The sequence below is a fragment of the Hemitrygon akajei genome, chromosome 4 (assembly GCF_048418815.1).
Source record: "Hemitrygon akajei chromosome 4, sHemAka1.3, whole genome shotgun sequence".
Taxonomy (NCBI): domain Eukaryota; kingdom Metazoa; phylum Chordata; class Chondrichthyes; order Myliobatiformes; family Dasyatidae; genus Hemitrygon; species Hemitrygon akajei.
The window spans coordinates 59,375,714-59,386,673 of NC_133127.1; the positions used below are offsets into that span (position 1 = coordinate 59,375,714).

General features: G+C 38.4%; 1 long non-coding RNA gene across 1 annotated transcript; it reads right to left on the reverse strand.

The window, feature by feature from the left end:
- Positions 1–865: 865 nt before the first annotated feature.
- On the reverse strand, positions 866–8,557 carry LOC140725914 (uncharacterized). Its single transcript, XR_012098512.1, has 3 exons — positions 8,456–8,557; positions 2,430–2,611; positions 866–938 (listed from the first exon to the last, which is right to left on the reverse strand). It is a non-coding gene; the product is annotated as an uncharacterized lncRNA (long non-coding RNA).
- Positions 8,558–10,960: the final 2,403 nt, after the last annotated feature.

Consider the following 10,960-nt stretch of genomic DNA (forward strand, 5'->3'; position numbering starts at 1 on the left):
TAGCTACCCTAGACTGAGTGCAAAAGGTGAATGTGGCATTTCTACAGACAGCTGCAGTCATTTTTTCATAAGAAAGGCAATGACTGGTACTGTTCTATGGGATCAGCTGGAATTGCTTATTAACTCTAAATCACTGAGTGCTTCTAATGCTACACATATCAACATAAACTGGGACAATCCCTAATAATTCCACTGTCATCTTTTGGAGATCAATAAAAATGGACAATGACATATAAATGACATTCACTGAAGGGAAAAGAATAATATAAGAATAACAATACCATTTATTGAGGAAGTGGTCGTTGTCCATTCAAAGGGTGTTAGGGATTTGCATGGAAGGAGAACACATGGATATGGTATATGTAAACTGCAAATGTTATCCCTTGCATCTGCAGTGAATACTACAGACATGTTGATGAACACAATGCAAACAATAGCAGCTTTCTTTATTGTCTCATGAGACATACTTAGAACCATATCTGTCTTAAAGAGGAAATACATACAGTGTCCTTAAAAAAGAAATGCAATAATATTCCATAACAATAGCATATCTTAACAATAACTGAAATAAACATTCTAATTATTTAGTCTTTATTATCAATTTACTAAAATATGAAGGAGATTATTGCTTGCATGCTGGTTACTACTTTATAATTTCTGCATGAGAGGGATATCATCTGTTTCTACAGGGATTGTTCTGTTCCTATGATTTTGATACTATATGTTTTGGATTCATTGACAGAGGATGGTGTTGTGTTCTTTGTACCTACCATGGATTACTAAGAACAAACCAGATTCTGGAAGAATTAAAACTAGAACTTTTATTTAACAGCAAACAGCAACCATGTTTAACATACAAGCTTCACGATCATTCTGTCATTTCTGTGCATTCTCCAAACTCTGTCATGTGACATATGGTATCACCACGTCTTCCTTTCCTTAAAAAGAAAAACAATTAGCAACATTAATCAAAACAAATGCATAATTTAACATGTCTCTATCAGTCTCTCTGGGGGTTTACGAACATGAGTAGACCTTCTAAGTGGTTCACACAGTTCTTGTGTATCGTTATTATTTTCATGTTTCGTCTGGTCTGCATCAATTAATGGAAACTCTGAAGTTGGCTCTTTCTTGAGGTCTTTGAGAAGAAATCACAATTCATTCATTAACTGTGTAATCTCTTTTTTTTATGCTGAGCTTTCATCATTTCAATAAAACTTCTCAATTCCTTCACTTGTGCTTTCACTTCTTCAATTGGATCCTGATTCTTGTCACTCTTTGGCTTCAGATCAGTATTGTACTGTACCAGCAAGTTTGGTTTTGGTGGCAATGCTTTTTCAGATGCTGGTAACAAAGGGACGGGTCTGGGAGCATTCTTTATGATTTCTTTTACTTTTGCCACATTGGAATCAAATTCTGTTCTCTCTCACTCTTTCATCAAGTAACTGTATTCTGAATCTGTGTCACTGTCCAGGACTAAGACTCTTTACACCAAACTCAGTCTCTCACAGGCAGATAAACCCAATATTGTCTGTACATTCTTAGGCATGACCACAAATGAAAGTGTGAGCACCATATTTTTGTGTGATACTTTTGCCACACATGCTCTTTTAAACTGGAATGTCTGCACCTGAATACCCAGTCACTTTTATATTTGTCTGATGTAACTTTGATCTTGGATTTAATGCATTAAACTCAGATTCTGCAAGAACACTTACTTGTGCTCCAGTATCCAATTTAAACAGAATAATATTTTGGCTCACTTGCAATGGCATAGTCCAGTCATTCTTACCTTGTTCGTTTTCACAAAGCACATCTATATCAAACTCCTCACGTTCATTTTCAAGCACTGAATTTATGTGTTATATTTCCTTTCTACTTCTGCAACAGCGTGAAAAATGATTACCCTTACCACAGTTGTTTACACTTTCTGATACATTGGACACTTTTTAGGTCAGCAATCACAAAGTTTTTTTCTTTCAGGTGACGTCTTGCTTTCCGTTGGTTTCATTGTCGCTTCATTATTTTTTCTAATATGTTCGTGCTTTACAGCATCTACGCTGCCGTTCTTAATAATAAGCTCTTTAACCTGCAACATCACGGTCTCCGAAGCTTTACAGAGTGCCACAGCCTTTTCCAAATTCAAATCTTGTTCTACCAGTCTTTCTCTCAGACCATTATCCAGAACGCCGCAAACAATTCTCTTTAATGAGAGAATCTGTAAGCTCTGCAAATGCACATCTTTTACTGTGGTTTCTCAATTCCATAAGAAATTGATCAATCGTTTGACCAGCTTTCTGCTTGCATGTAAAGAATTTGTACCATTCATACGTCACATTGCACTTTGGTATACAAAATGCTTCAAACTTGTCAATTATCACTCTTAGATTCAAATTATCTCCATGCTCAAAAGTAAAATGCTTATATACCTCAATTGTGTCGTCCCCAATCACGTGGAGTAGGATTGCTGCTTTCATTTTTTCTGATTTATTTTCTGCTCCGATCGCCGATAAATAAATTTCAAAACACCGTTTAAATGTTTTCCAATTTTCAGCTACGTTCCCAGTCAGCTGAAGTGTTTTCAGAGGTTGAAAAACTTCCATTCTTAAACCTTTTAGCAAACAACAAAAGAAGTTTGTGTTTCTTTTCAATTATTTCGCTTCTCCTGTGTTAGCAAAATGAATTATTCTTCCAGACCAACTTCTGACACCATGTTGTGTTCTTTGTATGTACTGTGGGTTACTAAGAACAAACCAGACTCTGGAAGAATTAAAACTAGAACTTTAAATTACAGTAAACAGCAACCACGTTTAACATACAAGCTTCTCAATCATTCTGTCATTTCTGCACATGCTCCGAACTCTGTCACGTGACACATATCACCAAAGATGGTATTTTGAAGATTAACATTTCAGGCAGCACTTTGCAATCTGGGGAAATCCTTTTGTGACAGTCACCTCAAATTTTTAGACATCATCTGGAGTTGTTTATTTGCCTTTGTGGTTATTCTGTTCAACAGGCATCATATCCTCACACTGTAATAATGGAGATCCAAATATGAAAAAAATAAAAATTAAAAATGGACCTTGCAATAAAAACAGAGAAAAGGTCAGGTAGGATCAATGGTAAGAGAAATAATTAACATTTCAGGTTGAGGATCTTTCATCAGAACTGAGAAAGAGAGAAAAATGTAGTATTAAATTGCAGAGGAAGTGGGAAAAGTTGGATATGGCAAAGGGATTATTTGTGATAAGTTGGGTGAGGTTCCGGGTAAAATGAGAAAAGAACAGTTACGGCTCATAATTTAACCCCTTCATTCTTGGAATCATTCTCATGAAGCTGTTCTGGACCCTCTCCAATACCAACACAGTTTTTCTTAGAAAATGATAAATCTCTTACTTCATGATTTCCTTTCAGCATGAATAGTAAATATGACTCTTTATCCTTTGTGTTAATCTTTCCAATTGAACATTGACATGTGACCAATGACCAAGAGTTATTTTATAATGAGTGAAATTTAATAGGTTTCAGATTTTCTAATGCATCGTTGTTAACTGACAGTCTGTTATCACCTTCACCATGGAACAGTGAACAGTATAGAAACAGGAACAAGTGTTGAGGTGGTAAGTGTTAGGTATATCAAAGTGCTCATTTCTACATCAAGGAATCTATTATAATTGTTGGCAATTATAAGCAAATACTTTTCAAAATACATACAGTATATGCAATAATAGAGTAAACATTAACCCAGATCTTTTTGGTTATTATTGTTTCCTGCACATTTGATATTATGACTGATCCACTAAACATTTGCTGATATTGTGTTTAAGGCAATCAACCATTTTAGGGAAGTCTTTAGTATTCATGATTCCTTGAAGTCAATCATACTTTCCGTTACTTCAGAACATAAGACCTAAGGCAGGTATAATTGTAAGTTTATTACAAACCTTGTGCAAAACATCACATTGACTAAAGCACCAGTAATCAAACAATGTATTGATTAAAAATTTGTAGCATCTACTTTTACCCATGGATAAGCATTCTAATCGATGGGGTAAAACACAAGGTGTGTTTATGGTCATGAGAATTGCAGTTGACTCAACAATGACTATCTCTTGCTACTTTTTGTTGAGCTCCGATTAATTGCATATACTAAAACATGATTTAGCAAGGCATTTGGCAAGGTCCCTCACGAGAGACTCATCCAGAAAGTCATGAGGCATGGGATAAATGGAACCTCGACTGTTTGGATAAAAATTTGGCTTAAAGGAAGAAAGCAGAGGGTAGTTGTGGAAGGAAAGTATTCTGTCTGGAGGTCGGTGACTAGTGGAGTGCGACAGGGATCTGTCCTGGGACCCCTGCTATCTGTGATTTTTATAAATGACCTGGATATAGAGGCAGAAGGATGGGTGAGTAAGTTTGCGGATGACATGAAGATTGGAAGAGCTGTGAATGGAGCTGTAGGTTGTCGAAGGTTACAAGAGGATATAGACAGGCCGCAGAGTTGAGCAGAAAAATGGCAAATGGAGTTCAATCCAGATAAGTGTGAGGTGATGCATTTTGGAAGGACAAACCAGAAGACTTAGAACAGGATTAATGGTCAGTTACTTAAGAGTGTGGATGAACAAAGGGACTTTGGGGTTCAAATCCATACATCCTTCAAGGTCGCTGCGCAGGTTGATAGGGTAGTTAAGAAGGCCTATGGGATGCTGGGCTTCATTAACAGGAGGATTGAGTTCAAGAGAGGTCATGTTGCAACTCTACAAATCTCTGGTGAGAACGCACTTAGAGTATTGTGTTCAATTCTGGTCACCTCATTATAGGAAGGATGTGGAAGCTATGGAGAGGGTGCAGGGGAGATTTACCAGGATGTTGCCTGGTTTGGAGAACAAGTCATATGAAGCAAGGTTAGCAAAGCTGGGACTTTTCTCTTTGGAGCGTAGAAGGATGAAAGGGGACGATAGAGGTCTACAAGATTATAAGAGGCATAGATAGGGTGGATAGTCAGTACCTGTTTCCCAGGGCACCAATAGCAAACACCAGAAGGCATATCTACAAAATTAAGGGAGGGAATTTAGGAGAGACACCAGGGGTAAGTTTTTTACACAGAGGGTTGTGACTGCCTGGAATGACTTGCCAGGGATGGTGGTGGAGGTTAAAACATTAGGGGCATTTAAGAACCTCTTGGACAGGCACATGAATGAAAGAAAAATAGAGGGTTACGGGATAGTGTGGGTTTAGTACTTTTTTAAAGGATTATATGGGTCGGCACAACATGGAGGGCTGAAGGGCCTGTACTGTGCTGTAATGTTCTATGGTTCTATGGTCATTCCCCACCAACTATTTCCCTTCCCCTCTCAACCACTACCACCCACACTGAACAGAAAATCAGCCTGATGGGGGTAGCTGCCAACACCATAATAACAGTTGTGATGAGTAATTGTTTTGAAACATGGGCTCTGTTTCCCCTCCACATATGCTGCTCAATCTATTGAATACTGTCAGCATTTTGCTTTATGTATTACAATCATAACAATGTTGTGTTCTCCTTACCTCACTGATCCTGGTAATTGTTCTCTGTGAGTGTGTGAGTGAAACTTTCTGCCATGGAATTAATTTCACTTCTGATCCAATTCATATAATGATGTAGTGATCTTTCTATATTGACTGTTGTAAGAGAGTCACGATAGGATAGTGGCTGGAGTAATGGCGATTGGAAGATCGGGGTTCAATTTCTGCCAAAGTCCAGAAGGAGCTTATGCATTTTCCCCATGACATCGTGTGTTTCCTCCCACATTCCAAATGAAATGTACAAGTTACTGTTAGTAAGTTGTGGGCACCCTATGTTGGAGCCAGAAGCATGGTGACACTTGCAAGCTGTCCCAAGCACATTGCAAAAGTTGATGCAAATCATGCATTTCACTGTGTATTTCAGTGTTTGAATGTACATGTGCCAAATAAAGCTAATCTTTTTAAACCTCTATTCTTTGAAAGCTTCGATGATGTTTTTGAATCAAGCAGCTTGCGTACTTTGATATCCATTTCAAGGGTCTCTTTGAAGTTGCTTTGATATGCATTCTTTAATATCTGCATATTCACTTCTTGCTCAAGGTCAGAATATTCTTATTTTGTGGTGAGTAGCAGATATGTATAGTATTTAACTTGTTCCTTTTGTTCCTTGCCTTTATGTGACTGAGTCCAGCTGACCCATACACAACGTTTTGCCACAGAGCAAAATTATAGTTAGTATAGTTTTGCATTGATTCAGTTATTAATTTCAAATGACAATATTTTGTAACTATCTGGTAACTCTCACCACCGTAGGCTAATATGTAGTCTTTTCTTTCATCAGCTGTGAATCTGAATTTTGACATTGCACTTCTCCCAGCAGAATAAGATCAAGGATTGCTCAGAGTACATATTAAATGCATAACGATTAGCAAGGACGTTGAAATCTAAGCAATATGCAAATGCAACGTAAGTGCACTGAATGTACTGAACATTAGTAATTTTTAAACATTTGATTTAGACATTAGCTGAGTTGAAGAGATACCAATTAATTGGACTAGGGGTAAGAATTTATTAGCTCCTTGATAGATGTAGGGTCAAACAGCAGTTGACTGATTTACAGACACACTTGCAAGAAATCCGATACAGTAGATCAAAAACAAAATAGGAAAATAACACCTTTTGTGTTTCCTCAACCTGACAGTAACTGCATTCCTCCCGGTTGCCAGAGTAATCTGTGAATACTGATGAATTGCACAGTCCTGCTACTGTGTATGATGCAAAACTTTTTATTCGGCCACACCTGAGACCGGGTGTACTCTCAGGACTACAAGCAGTTTAACCAAGGAAATCAACACAGTGTTCTTAAAAGGTAAATGTAATAACATACAAAATAAATATTGAATATTTCAACAGTGTATTCTGCTCAAGCTTCAAAAGTGGCAGGAGAGTGTGGTAATGACGATGCAAGGTTGACCTCATTTGAAAATCCAATTTTCTTAAGATCTATGTGAACATGACCAGATCCATCACCTAATCATCTGGAAAGGATCAGGAATTGATGTGGAAGCAAGCAGCAGTCTGCAACCAAGGAGATGGGCTCTGAGGTAAATCAAGGCAAGGAAGTGGGTGGGAAGTTCTCAGACAGATGCTCACGCAGGAACGAAATATTCGATCCAATGGATTCTTGCTGTTTTCCTGAACAAAATTAAATTATCATTTACCATGGTCTCTTCTGGCTTCAATTGCATTTGACTGAGTTTCACTGGGGTAGACCTACCACTGAATCTTTGTAAAGCTACAAAGCAGTAATGAATATTTCATCAAGCCTTGATTTTTACATTTAAATGAAGCCTTGAAGTAGGAGCTTTGGTCAACTTCAAAGTCAGGAGAAGGTAAGATGTCAGTCTGCAGGAACAATGTTGCCCTGAGGCCACTGTGTGAATTTAGCCTGTTCTTAACCCTTCCCACACAATTTTATCCCAGCCCTCCCCTGCAAGAAATGGTGTGATTTATTGTGAGACAGCTCATAGATGGAAGACTGTTAGGGGAAATAAGTAGTTTACCTGAAAGAATCATCTCTCAAATTACCATGAACTGTGCAAAATCAACACGTCATCTAAGGAGTATTTAACTGCACTGATGTACAGTACCTCACATGGTTTATTATTTCTAATAGTGCCCGAGTCTTCAGCATATTTAAAATTATAATTCATGTTAGGTTATGCTTTCAATTTAGATATTAAAATGAAATAGATTCTGAAATGGAGAACACAATAAAATTCTGTCAAAAAGAATAGAGGATGATCTATTAATAGCTAGAACAATTTAGACATTAAGTCAGTACATGGAGTCTGGGATGATGGTCAGAAAGGCAAACATAAGAGGTGGTCAATATAATTTAATACACCGTAATTAAGAGTCAAGTACATTCAATATGTATATTAGATTTCTTTTTTAAGCTCAGCTTTTATCTAACTTAAATTCTGTGGAGCAATATAAACTATTTTAATGAGTGGCAACTGGCAATGTTCTTTATCATATGAAATACGGAGGTGTCTACATTGGGGAGAGGAAGGTGACATAGAAAATAACACAGAGTGATGTAGAATGTCAAAGTCATGAGTGTTGTCGATGTGATTTATTTTCCACAATCTTTCAATAGTCCACAGATCTTGAATAATCCACCTATCAAGCTGTCATGCATGCCAACATGATACAGTTCACAGCAATTCCATCTCTAGCTTAGGAGCTGCTTGTTTGTACCAGCCTATGATCTCAGCTGAGAGCTCTAGTTAAGTGTGCAGGACAAGCATTTAAAAATGTATTATTAAATCAGAAGTTCAATCAGTCTGGTGTAAAGATTCAGGTGGACATTGAAAATTAAACAACACTGTTCAAAGAATTCTCTGCTTCACTTGTTACTACATTATCAAAAGATCTTTACCTACTGGGCAGTGTGAATCTCCTCTGTGGGAGTAGAGTACACAAACTTAATTCTCCCCTTCCTTCTAGTTAATTGCACTAATTAGCACTGGTTGCTTGTAACTTATTCCTGCAAGGAACAGGAAAATATTAGTGAATGATGTAAACAGTTGCCTCTTGCTCCTGTCCTCTCAGGATATGATAAAACCAGTCAAGGCTCAGAAAGCAGCACAACACAGAGTTCATTTAAAGATGAAATAATAATAATACTGATAAAAATCCAACAAGAAATATGACATGGTTTATGATAATAAAATACTGCAAATTTCTGTAAACTAATTCATTTTCTACATTCAGCATTTTACTCAGTTTTAACCTTTAACTGGAAGCATAACATGCTTCTTTCTGACACTGATGGAATTAATGTGACTCACACAAGGCAAGGTAATGGCATGGGTAGAAGACTGGATGACTGACAGAAGTTAGACAGTGGGGATAAAGGAGCTCTTTCCAAGATATCAGCTGGTGATTAGTGGGGTTCTGCAGAGGTCAGTTCTTGTGCCCCACAAATGACCAGGAGACACAGAAGATTCTTCAAGAAGTATTAAACTTTAATTTGCAAATCAAAGCTGAGACAGTCATTGAGCTAGTCTCCACTCCCCCCCCCCCCCACCCCGATCCTCGGACACAGCATTTTTTATAGCAATCTCCTGGTCCAGTTGCATTAGCATATGTAATTGGTCTATAGTTGCGAATCACATGTACCACACATACATCTTGTCCCTATTGTTTCTACCCATTGACTTAATCATGTTCTAATCTACATCTCTTAGCTACCTCTCATTAACACACCATTGTCTTCTACATTTTTAGGATACATGCATAGCAAATAGCAAACTCAGAACTGAGCAAAATTTATACTCCAATATATACCCCCTTTGAGACCCAGAGGGTCTCACACAGAGAAAAGACTAAGAATCCATGCAAAAAAGCCCCAATAAACTCAAGCACTTATTCCCAAATCTCGGGTTAAACTATAATTTTCTGCGCCAAGACCTCAAAGTATTCTCTCCCTATTACCCTGGGCCGCTGAGCCAAAAACCTGTCCCTCTGTACCTGAGACAGGGAAAAAGACTCAGCAGCCCTAACAATCTACTCCCACACTGTCGTTTTGCTCTTGTTCATCCTGCAGGTGTTGTAGGCTGTAACGATACATTTTCGGTGTTTCTTTCTCCACTAAGCTTGCTTCAGTAATTGCCACGAGCATTAGAAATTGTTTGGTTGCAGCACGCACTACAAGAAATTTGAGACAAGGAAGAAAACAGCACAGCACAAACGCACAGCTCAACAATATAATACTGACAGTTATTGTTACTTTAGTCAGCCATGCTCCCCATCCTCCGAGTCTACTTTCCAACCAATCAAAGAACTGATGTTCAAATCCTGCATTCTGTTGGACCTCCGTCCCGCAGATTCTTTAATTTATCATTGCTCTGGTGAAAGACCCTTCTGGGCTAGTATTGTTTGGTATGAAAGTGCAGCATTGTTCTCCAAACATTACACACACACACCCCTTTTTCTGCCAAAAGCCAATCCAGTACCTGTCTGTTTTGCCACGTCATCCTGCTAGTTGCATCCAGCTGTTGCCCTAAGGCCTCCAGTGCATCATCGGTGTAGTTGATGAATCTCTGTTGATTGTAGTATATATAGTTTATCCATTCAACATTTTTGCTTACCCCTATCACAGGTATGATAGCTTCCCAGCCTGCATCTCATGCGGTGTTAGGCATGTCACTCGATTAGTTTGCATGCGGTAACTCATCAATGCTAACGGTAAAGCATCGACCCAATTAAGTTTAGTGTCTACACAAATTTTGTTTAGTTTGGCTTTCAGGGTTCCATTAATTCTCTCTACCATGCCCTGCGACTGAGGGTGGTATACACATCCAAATCTTTGCTTTATCCTCAGCGCCTGTAGTACCAGTTTGACCACTTTCTGGATAAAAGCTGAACCATTGTCTGAGCTAACTTCTGTAGGTATTCCAAACCTTGGGATCACTTCATTTATCAGGAATTTTACCACTGTCTTTGCCCCTTGATCTCTTGAAGGTACCGCCTCCACCCATCTGCTAAATCGATCAATTCCACCTTCTTCTTTCTTCCACTTTCTCACCTTCCATCATTTCACACGCAGCTGTCAGGGCTTTGATTTCTGCTAGTTGGGCGGAACATGGTTGGGGACAGGACTCCATCCTAATAATCTTATGGCTCGACTGATCCTGCTGCACTACTGAGAACCCTGCATGATTTCCATCATAATCCCTATAACAAGAGCCATCTACAAACAGAACCTTTTTATCTGTATCCTCTAGTGGTTCTGACCGTAAATCTGCTCTCAATTTGGCAAATGCCATTGTCTTCCCTACACAATCATGGGGTTCTCCTTCATAGTCCAAAGGGACAAAATTGGCTATATTACTGGTAGTGCATCTCTGTATAGTTATGTCTGGAAATGTCAATAGCATCT